Raw genomic sequence first — 12288 nt, forward strand, 5'->3', positions numbered from 1 at the left:
CTGGACGCGGCACTAAAAAGATGCCAAGAGCTAGAAAGTCAAAATCAGGCAACAGACCAAAAGCTTCAAAGAGCAGATGAGGAGTATAAGAAAATCAGCAAATCGCTGACGGATGCAGAGAAAGAAAGGGACAACTTGACACTCCAGCTTGCCGATGAGTGCAAAGAAGTGGAGACTTTGAGGAATGCTAAGGAAAAACCTGAGCTAGAACATGAGGCCAGCTAGGACGAAGTTATATAGCTGAAAGATAAAATAAAAGTGAAAGATCAGACAATCCAGAGGCTAAGGGCATCTCCGGGCAGAGTCAGAGCCGCGGCCTCAACTAACACTGCTTCAGAGAAGGATATGTATGAAGAACAGATGAAGGAACTCCAAAAGGAGTTGACACTAGAGAAGAGACAAAGATTGATGTTGGCCGAGGGCTCCCTAGTGATGCAAAGCCGTTTGGAGGATGAGAACAAGGCCATGAAAGATGAGCTAGCAGCCTTGAAAAAGAAGATGGACGAGGAACTCAAGAAGATGCAAACTGAAAATAAAGACACCAAGAGGAAGCTAGAAGAGGCTGAGAAAGCCAATGCTGAATTGAACGACCTTTTAGTGACCATGGGGGGTCAAGCTGAATAGGAAAAGAAAGCATATCAAAAGCAGATTGATGATCTAAAAGGCCAACAGCAGACTGAAGAGCCACAATTGAGCACAGGGCCAACAGCTATGGAAAGAATTGATATAGACAATGTGTCAGATCCAGTGGACACAACAATGCAAGAGTACATCCTTGTGGGACCATCCCAAGAGCCCCGGGATCTGACACAAGAAGAAGAAGACAATCTACAAAAGGAAATAGAAGAGGCCATAAAAGACACCGCCAAAGAAGCAATGCAGTGGGAGCAAAGGATATTGAAGTCTATGACCATTTAGAAATTACATGCAAATGTCATTCGACATGAATGTCTAAAACCCTCCCTCCCATATCCTCTTCTCAAGTATGAAGCTGCTACACTAAACAAGAGGATTAAAGAGGAGCCGATAGTGTCACTATACAAAGAATATATCACCAAACCGGAAGGTGTTAAGCTAATTGTGGACTCTCAGTCAAAATGGAGGAAGGCATGGCTAACTAAATACCCACAGTATTTAGTACATCTGGTAGAGGCGCCTAAAATAATCAAAGAAACCTTAGCTTTTGTCCTCTACCAAGGATGCGGACCTGGAAAGAACAAGAACTGCTGAAGAAAAGCCACACCACGTGGCTCAACTACCCAAAGCTGCCAGGCTTGAAGGCAGGTGAGAGAATGAGTGAGCAATACATGGTGAAAACCCTAACGGGCGCCATTAAATTGTTCACTGGCTCGCCTGACCTCTCTTGCATTATGCTAAGGAAGATATGTATAACCCTTCTGGCAGTTTTTGAGATCTTTAAACCTGGACAGGCAACAAACATCATATTTTTCTTCCAAGATACATATAGATGTGCGTATGAACTGTCTGCTCAACCTTCCCATGAGGTGATACATGCCCTCTACGAGCGAATAATGTTTTTGCCCTCGTACCATCTCCAGGCCTTTGAAGAAGCCTTCTACACCGGTTTCTTCACCATCGATACAGATACATTCGGCCCTACATTACTGGCCCAGCATGCACGGTATGAGTCTGTTCTGAAGATGCACGAAAGCCTCCACTGAAGAAGCAGTTCTACTGTCATGTCGGGGATGACATGATCTAGGAGGGAGGAGTGTTAGCGGCTGGACACACTCAATGGAGGATGATTGCCCGGCCGGATACTAATTTCCTTTGTAATCATTCCTTAATTGAGAAGAAACCGTCATTTCACCTTTGTAAATAGTGGGGCTTGCAGAAGCTTCCAAATTGTATCCCATTTTTGACATTTATACTTTAGTAAATGTTAAATTGGAACATTAGGGTTTGAGATTGTAAGGTATTTATACCACTTTTGACCTTAATGCAAAAGACCCTTTTGTCATTCTTCATAAGTTTGTATGTGTGAGTTGAGCGTACTCTGTGTACGAGAGAGAGTGAGAGTTTATCTTGACGCGACGTGCACACTGGTGGTCGGAATCGAGTGCGGAGAAGTGCAGCGTGTTGCCCCAGAGAGAGCTACGTGTCAACACCTGCATTGCAGGTGTACGGCCCGGCTTTGCGAGATCGATCCACGAGCTATATCTGGTGATTCGGTGAGCATACGTTGTCCGTTTTTGCATTTCAGCATATCGACGCGTTCACAATGAGTAGAGCTACACATTAGGCACTTTAGTTTTCAGAAACAATGACCTGCAAAAACCTGTCAGACATCCTACGTGATTCTGCACTGGGTATTTAGGGTTGGGGTTTTGGGTCACGAACCTTAGGGAGAGCGACCTATTGGTGTTAATAGGGTTTCCCTCAAGTTCCGTAGCGTTTCGAGAACGTTTTGATGGGTATTTGGCTCTTGAAAGCGTTGTAGGAAATCTCCTCTTGTGCACTCTTGAAGGCTGTAACTTAGACATTGGGTAGAGACCTCTGTAGAAAGTAGTCAATAGTCGGTCAAGTGTAGGTTGACACTCTATGCTTGGTTCCACGCGCCTACGGGTCGAGCTTCGTCCTTAGCTGACAAATCTTGTTAGGTGAGTTCTCGCTGTGCTAACGTCCGTCACGGTGTATCCGCCAATACCAATTAAAATCAGATTGCGTTTCAAAGCTGGAACATGATGCATATTATGGATGATAAACTTCATCCCATTTGCCATAACCATGTCAATATCACCTACGCCAACAATGTCACAAGAGTAATTGTCACCAAGTGTAACAGAGCCAATGGTTTCCTCGTATGTAGTAAATCAATGCCTATGAGGTGTGACATGCAACGAAGCACCCGAATCAAGAATCCATGTATGGAATAATTCACCACTAATAAGGAGTTCAGCTGGCATAGAACTCTATAAAGATAGAGTTTCCTGTGCATCATAAAAGACATCATTATTGCTAATCAACATACTAATGTCTTGCACACACTGTCATCTTGAACTATGTTCAGTTCTTCAATCTTAACCGAACTCTTTGGTTTCTCCTCTTTATTATCATGATCTTTTCTTTTACCTTTTTCCTTCTCTTTGTCACACTTCCAAGCATAGCAATCCTTCTTGATGTGACCAAACTTATCACAAAAATGGCATTGAACATTGCGGACCACAAGACTTTGATCTACCCTTTGATGCATCTCTATTGCCCTCTTTCTTGGACTCATGTTGCAAAGAACGGCCCGGCCCTTACGTTGCTTCTCATTCCCTGCACATAATGAGCTTCAACATGATGCAAGCTAGTCATGGTCTTTCGACACATCTCCTTTGACAAAAGTGCACTAGTAACATCATCATACTTTAGCGTACCATTAGAAGCAAAGTTACTAACAATTGTGCAAAAGATATATCCCAAGAGGGTGGCAACGAGCAAAGCAAAAATATTTCTTTCATCTCATCATCAATGGTCATGGGCTGTGCACGAATCAGGCCAAAAAGAGAATCAAAATTATTGATATGGCTAGCAACACTCACTAACTTCTTCATATGAAGGTTGAAAATTTTTTGCATCAAGAAAACCTTATTGCTAGTCGTATCCTTTTCGTAAGTGTCGCATAATTTCTACCATAAAGCATGAGTAGTCTCGCATTCTAACACTGAAAAGTACACCGACTCACCAAGGTGCAGTCTAACCGTAGACCTACATAGTTCATCAAGCTTCTCCCACTGAAACTGAGTCATGTGCATATCTTCAATTCTAGCCGCATAGGCAATAAGCAACTTTTGTTTCTTTTGGACAAGCACATCATGCATTTGATTCTTCCAAAGCTAAAAATTAGTGCCATCAAACTTCTTTATGTCAGAAATATCACGGTCTTTGCTAGTAGACATGGTGACAAAACTACCAAAATATTCTTGGAAAATTTCGGCAGAGTCTCCTTTGTATTTGGGACTATGTCAACCAAAATACAAGGGGAGACAAAATGACCAAGTATGTCACTCACAAAGCATAAAAGAGGGCAATGCCTCTCAAAAGCACACTATATAGAGACCAACTGAGGCACATAAACTATCAAACTGACCATAGATCGCCAACTCGGCGTCAAAAGCACCTATACCACTCTATACATGTCCTATGGTGAGGCCTCGTAAGGGATGCTCCAGCTACCTGTATCAGTGAAGGTATCTCCACATTTGAGAATACCCCAGCTCAATGAAAACCTCATGCAATGGACCCTCAACAATGTAGGTTATGCAGCAAAACGTATACTCAAGTCTCAAAAATGGCTATCATCTGGACCAAGTCTCAAAAATGGCCGGGACTGCCGTACTAGCCAAAAGATGGCTCCACAAAAGCGTACAATGGCAGTATCCACAAAGACGTACAAGTCTATCATGACACTCAAACAGGTACCAGAAGCATGTGCATGCAAAGAAATATCCCCGCGGGGAGTCAAACTACTCTCAAAAGAGCTCAAACATTGTCAAAGGTGCCAACATATGCATGTACGCATAAAAAACTCCTCCCCCTGGAACTAGAATATCGCAAGCACTAAAACTTGTAGCCTGTGATTTGATGTCGATGCCGTAGTCGAAGCCAAAACTGAGGCCGCGAAGCACAGAGGAAGATAACCAAGCCACTCTATGTACCTGTACATGTATCTGTGTGCATGTAGTCGCAGAAGACAATGCCGTCAAACTCCCACTCTATGTGTGTGTATGAGGCCACTCCAAAAGAGTCTACACACTCTCAAATGAGCCATGGGCTATCGTAGATGGAAGAGACTGCAACAATGGTACCTGTAATGGCTATGGAAGCTCAGCAACACAAACTACCAAAAGAGGGCTAAAAAATGCAACTCCTAAACCGTAGCTCGAATGAAGTTTCTACTGGCACGAATGACTCCGAAAGGGGAGTAAAACGCCACGACACCTGATGGAAATGCTCTCGGAATGCTGAATTTGCTGATGCCGAAGTTGGAACCCTATTTGCACACTTGAAAGTGCACGCACGTGCGGAAGCAATTTTTGGGAATGAAACCGCGTTTTTGGGAATGAAAGTGCATGTGTATTTCTCTTCCTCTTCCGCTGTGCTTCCGAATCCGCTCTAACAAGTGTGGACAAAATTTTGCAAATGAAATTGCAGAATCAAGGGCTGTTTCAGATGCAAAACTGCACGTTTTGGGCATCTGAATTTTGCATGTTCGCTGCATTTGTAGAAATGTGATATGGTTGCTTATTTGCCGCCTCTTGAATCACCTGTCAAACATGTTTGTGAAGGCTGTATTTTGCTACACAGCGTGCTAAGTTTCCAAAGGATGGGTTAGTTCATGCTATATGCAGATTGCAACTTGTGCATAGTGATGTTTGTGGGCCTATGCAAACTCCGTCCTTGGGAAATTACTTGTACTTTGTGACTTTCATTGATGTTGACTACTCCAGGCATGCATGGGTATATCAGTTGAAAGCTAAGTCCGAAGTGTTCATGTGCTTCAAGAAATTTCTTGCTATGGCTGAAAATTTCTCAAAATGTACTATGGGCACCCTTCGTTCCGATTGAGGGGGGGAGTATATGTCTCATGAATTTAATGCATTTTTGGCTAGTCGTGGGATAAAACACCAATGTACAGTGCCGTATATGCCTCAACAACATGGTGTTGCTGAGAGGAAAAATAGGTCTCTTACGAAAATGGCAAGATGTATGGTCAAGAGTCAAGCTTTACCACATTCGTTTTGGCTCGAGGAGTCTGTCATGTGTGCCACTTATGTACTCAACAGGTGTCCTACAAAAGCATTGCAGTCTATGACTCCATACGAAGCATGGCATGATAGAAAGTCATCTATTGAGCACATGCGTATTTTTGGATGTTTGGCTTATGGTTTAGTGCCACAAGTGCAGCGCAAAAAATTGGATGATAAGGCTGTCAAATGTATTTTTGTTGGTTATAGTGCTGAAAGCAAAGGTTACAGGTTGTACCATCCGCAAACAAAGCGTATTTTGGTCTCACGTGATGTTGTATTTGTGGAAGAATCTGTTCACCCTTTGTTGTCATGTACTAGAGATAGTAATGTAAGCTAATAGGACATTTATGATACTTTGTTGCCTCTTTTCAATGGTGGAAGTACGAATTTAAATTCCAATGAGGCAAGTGTACAACCTATGGGGGTTTCTGAAAATGTTACAGATCAGCCTATTATTGATGTAGATGTACATGATGTACTTGATGAGGAGCTGAAAATGAGCAGGCTAGAGGTATGCCAAAATGGCTGGTCCACACTTTGCATGATAGTAAATTAATTGCACCTTTGTCTAGTCGTACTCGTTCAGGCTCTCACCATGCATCTTATGCATCAGATTGTTATACTTTGGCTGTTTCTAGCTTACATGATGTTGAGGAACCTCTGTCTTTTGATAAAGCACAAAATTCAAAAAATTGGATGGCTGCCATGCAATCAGAATATGATGCACTTATAGAAAATGACACATGAACTTTATGTGATTTGCCTCCTGGCAAAAAGGCCATTCATACAAAGTGGGTTTACAAGTTGAAACGCAAGCCGGATGGTGAGGTTGATCGCCATAAGGCTCAACTTGTTGCAAAAGAATATGTGCTACAGAAAGGCATATATCATGAAGAAACTTTTGCTCCCCACTTGTCGTATGACTACTGTTTGTTTTCTATGTGCATTGGCAACTCATTTTGGTTGGGATGTACATTAATCGGACATTGTTACTGCTTTCTTGAATGGTGACATATTTTAGGAAGTTTATGTAACATAGCCTCGCGGTTTTGTCAAGAAAGGACAAGAGAATAAGGTGTGCATATGTAACAAAGCTTTGTATGGGTTGAAGCAATCTCCTCGTGCAAGAGTCACTTTCCAGAAAAACAAGACTAGACAGCGTGCAGTTGAACAGGCTTTTATTGCTTCCCAAAGAAAGGGTGGTAACAGCAATGCAGCCACTTCCTATGGTTCTTCTGCGAGTGGAAAATCACATGTTTCTAATGCTTCTACTGGCAAAAATTCGTCTGGAAATTTTGGTGATAAAAAAAAAGAAGATGCGTTGCCATTATTGTAAAGCTAATGATCACTTGATCAAGCAGTGTCCTAAGTTGAAGGCCAAAGAGGCTAAGAAGAAAGAGGGTGGTTCCACTGCAAATACTGGTTCCACTACAAATGCAGCCATTGTTGAGTCTTTTGCAAAAGGAGATTGTGATGCTGATGTTGATGCAGAATAATGGGCTTTAGTGCAGAGTGCACTTACAATCATGTTGTCCATGATGCATGCATATAAGTTGCTGTAGATTTACATGTGTGGTATTTCGACAGTGGTGCTACAAAGCACATTACCTCACATCGTGAATTGTTTACCTCTCTCGAGTCTGCCCCTCATGGGAATTCAGTCACTTGTCCCAACAATGCCTCTTATCCGATCCAAAGAGTTGGAAAGATTGTGCTTACTGCTGCAAATGGCAGTTCTTTCACACTTGCTGATGCACTTTATGTAACTGGGATCAAGAAGAATCTTAATCTTTTGTCTGTATCTGCACTTGCTAGACTTGGAATTAAAGTCAAATTTGTGGATGACAGATGTACAGTTCTGGTCATGAAATTGTTGCATCTGGCCTTTTGTGCCGTGGGATGTATAAGCTCGCTTTGTATGACAAGTGTGGACAAAATTCTGCAAATGCAATTGCAGATTCAAGGGCTATTTCAGATGCAAAACTTTGGCATGCACGTTTTGGTCATCTGAATTTTGCCAGTTTGCTGCGTTTGTTGCAGAAATCTGATATGGTTGCTTCTTTGCCGCCTCTTGAAGCACCTGTCAAACATGTTTTTGAAGGCTGTATTTTGGGTAAGATGCAGCGTTCGAAGTTTCCAAAGGATGGTTCAGTTATGGCCACATGCAGGTTGCAGCTTGTGCATAGTGATGTTTGTGGGCCCATGCAAACTCTGTCCTTGGGCAATTACCTTTACTTTGTGAATTTCATTGATGATTTCTCTAGACATGCATGGGTATTTCCGCTTAAAGTGAAGTCCAAGTTTTTATGTGCTTCAAACAATTTCTGGCTATGGCTGAAAATGTCTTGAAGAGTACTAGGGGCACTCTCCGGTCCGATCAAGGGGGGGAGTATATGTCTCATGAATTTAATGCATTTCTGGCTAGTCATGGGATAAAACACCAATGTATAGCGCCTTATACGCCTTGGCAAAATGGTGTTGTTGAGAGGAAAAACAAGTCACTTATGGAAATGGCACGATGTATGGTCAAAAGTCAAGCTTTGCCGCATTCTTTTTGGCTTGAGGCCATCATGTGTGCCACTTATGTACTTAACAAGTGTCCTACGAAATCTTTGCAGTCTATTACACCATATGAAGCATGGCATGATAGAAACCCTTCTATTGAGCACATGCGTGTTTTTGGCTGTTTGGCATATGCTTTGGTGCCACAAACACAACGCATAAAATTGGATGATAAGGCTGTCAAATGTATTTTTGTTGGTTATACTGCTGAAAGCAAAGGTTACAAGTTGTATCATCCGCAAACAAAGCGTATTCTGGTTTCACGGGATGTAGTGTTTGTGGAAGATTCTGTTCAGCCCTTGTTGTCATGTACTAGAGACAATAATGTAAGCTCACATGACATTTATGACACTTTGTTGCCTCTATTCAGTGGTGGAAGTTTGAATGTAAACTCCAATGAGGCAAATGCACAGCCTATGGGGGTTTCCAAAAATATTACAGATCAGCCTATTATATTGATGTAGATGTATATGATGTACTTGATGAGGAAAGGGCTGAAAATGAGCAGGCTAGAGGTATGCCAAAATGGCTAGTGCATACATTGCATGATAGTAAATTGGTTGCACCTTTGTCTAGTTGTACTAGTTCAGGCTCTCGCCATGGATCTTATGCATCAGATTGTTATGCTTTGGCTATGTCTAGCTTACATGATGTTGAGGAACCTCTGTCTTTTGATGAAGCACAAAATTCAAAAAATTGGATGATTGCCATGCAATCAGAATATGATGCACTTATAGAAAATGACACATGGACTTTATGTGATTTTCCTCCTAGAAAAAAGGCCATTGGTACACAGTGGGTTTACAAGTTGAAAGGCAAGCCGAATGGTGTGGGCTATGCATAAATCTGCTGACCTGTGAGATTGCAAACTGAATATCCGGCATCGTGTTGCATACATAAATGAGGCATCCAACAACAGTTTGGTAAAGAGTAACATCTGCAGGATCACCAGCATCATGAAGACTCAAATTCAAACCTGTTTCCATGGGAGTGGCAATAGGTTTGCAATCCTCAAGTCCAAACTTACATAGCAATGTCTCTATGTAAATTTTTTGATGGTAGGCAATACCACCATCACACTGCTTAAACTGTATACCCAAGTAATGATGCAACAGCCCCCAATCTTTCATCTTGAAAGTAGCATTCAAATCAGCCTTAAATTCAACAATATGTCTCTCATTTGGTCCAGTGAACAACAAATTATCTACATAGAGAACCACAATGAGAAGTACATCACCCTCACGCTTTACATATTATGTGCTTTCTGTTGGACTGTTACGAAAGCCTTATTTGACCAAATGAGTGTCAACTTTCTCATACCATGCATGAAGAGATTGCTTCAACCCATACAAAGCCTTCTTACATTTGCACACTTTGTCCTCTTATTATTTCTTGACAAAACCGCGAGGCTACGTTACATAAACTTCCTCAAATATGTCACCATTCAAGAAAGCAGTAACAATGTCTGATTGATATACATCCCAACCAAAATGAGCTGCCAATGCGCATAGAAAACACAAAATAGTCATACGACAAGTGGGAGCAAAAGTCTCTTCATAATCTATTCCTTTTTGCTGTGCATAACCCTTTGCAACAAGTCGAGCCTTATGGCGATCGATCTGGGTCTAAGCATTGGTAGGTTGTCAAGAGGATTTTCCGCTACCTTAGGGGCAATTTACATTTGGCTTGTTTTATTCCAAGGGGGATCATTGCCGCCAGACTTACATGCTTTTTCGGATTCAGATTGGGCTGGTTATTTGACACGCGAGTGTCCACAAGTGGTATTTGTTTCATGCTTGGCAGTTCACGTATATCGTGGTTAAGCAAGAAGCAACCTATTGTGGCCACTTTGAGTTGTGAGGTTGAGTATAGGGCACTCTTCATAGCTGCGATTGAGTGTGTATGGCTCAGACGCCTTATGGCTGATTTGGGTGTTGGATAGGACACTGCCAACACTATCTACACTAATAGTCAGAGTGCATTGGCAATTGCGAGGAACCCAATTTTTCATGCTCGCACAAAGCACATTGAGGTGCATTACCACTATGTCAGGGAGAGGCTCTCAGCAGGAGAGATTAGCTTGGCTTATGTGCCAACACAGAAGAACCTTGCATATCTTTTCACAAAGGCATTGTCTCGTGAGAAGCTTGAAGCTTTCCGCAAAGCTTTGGGCTTACTCCCCTTTGTGGACTGATTATGTCCTCAGGGCATGGAACTTCCCTTTATGCATGTGCCAGCTCTCGTTCACCGCATCACTCCAGGGGGGATTTGTTACCATATACATGTGGTAGTGATGTGTGTGGACACACTAGGACCACCGGGGCATTTTTTCCCTCTTTAGGAGGTTTTTTCCCCCGTGCATTGTATATACGCTCATCACTCTAGGGCTATCGATCTTTTCATTGCACACTAAGTAATACACTCTCTGTTGTGTGCCTTGAGCTGCCTTTATCTTCTCCAAAGTGTGTGTGTTTTCCTGCAACCCTAATTCCAACAGAGCTTCCTTCGTCTTCTCCAAGATGTGTGTGTTTTCCTGCAACCCTAATTCCAACAGTTGGACGGCTTCAACTTCTTGTGGAGTCAATACCTCCGCTTGAGTTATAATTGGAGACGATGATACCTTCCTTTGCACCTTTCTTGGAGGTGGAACAACAAGAGCGTCCTTGGAGCTTCGAGTCACTCGCTCGGGGCCATCGTATCGAGGTAAAGAAGAGGGAAAAGAGAAAAAGAGAACTCAAGAATCCGAAGGGCAGCATGACGATGGTAGAGAGGGAGACGGAGACAGAGATAGGTTGAGGGAAAGAAGGTAACTCCGGCGTTATGGCAAGAGAGGTTCCGCTTCTGAAAACTTGTCTGTGTGTGTGAAAGTGAGGGAAGAGGGCCTTTATATAGGTTCTCAAGAGCCAAAAGCACAAACTAACAAAAAGTAGAAAGATAAGTTCGCGTACGTTTATGACTTTTTTTTTTTTGGACAAACATTTCGATTTGCGATTTTGAGTCTCTAATATTAGAAGAAGCTTGAATTCCAAGAAAAGAGACTCTCGCTCCTCTAAAAAGACTCCCTCTTTCCTAAAAATACTCCTTCTAATCTTTCTATTCTAAAAATAATTCCTGTACTCTTTCTCTTCTAAAAATACTCTTTCTTTCTTAAGGGTCAACTCTTATATTTAGAAATAGACTTGAGGCTTAAGTTTATCATATCAACCTATTGTTTCCAAGTGAGTACATGCCATAATAATTCAAGAGTCTGATATTTGATCCGATCGTTCCATTGGAACGCTTTATGACTTAACAAAATTCGAACCTCAACACTTTTGCAAAGAAAATGAAATACTTTTACTGAAAAATGTTGGGTACATTACAATCTCTCCAACTTACGGATTCAAGATGTCCTCATCTCGAGAAATAGTGAGGATACTCTTACTCTTAATACTAGCTCGACAATCATTATGTCCAAAAGGGTGGTGTCCTTAGTCTGTTTCACTTGCTACTGCTGCTCCATTAGTCAGTCGTGGACAAGTGTTCCGATAATGGTTCAACTCTCCACATTCAAAGCATCAAACATTCAAGCGCGAAAGATCTTGCACATTAGTAGCATAAGCTCTTTGTGGTTGTGTATCCCTGAAGCTTTGATTCTGTTCAATTCTTCTTGTAATCCCTTGTTCCTTCATTAAATGTTTAGTTCGTAGTAAAGCATCTTGTACAGTGATAGGTTTTAGGGCTTCCAAGCGCGAGGTAATTGGTTCTCTTAAACCTTGACAAAAGCGAACTAACTACTGCTCTATGGTCATTGGTGGTGCATAACGTCTAAGCCTTACAAACTTTGAGTAGTACTCTTCCAATGATAAACTATATTTTTTCAAGCTAAAGAATTCATTTATCTTTATTGCTTCATGGGCAGGGGGTAAGTATCTTTCCTTCACCGCTTGTTTGATTTCCCACCAACTCTGAGAGTTCTCTAATACTCCCA

This window comes from Adiantum capillus-veneris, chromosome 4 (assembly GCF_014529385.1).
Source record: "Adiantum capillus-veneris isolate H3 chromosome 4, ASM1452938v2, whole genome shotgun sequence".
Classification (NCBI taxonomy): Eukaryota; Viridiplantae; Streptophyta; class Polypodiopsida; order Polypodiales; family Pteridaceae; genus Adiantum; species Adiantum capillus-veneris.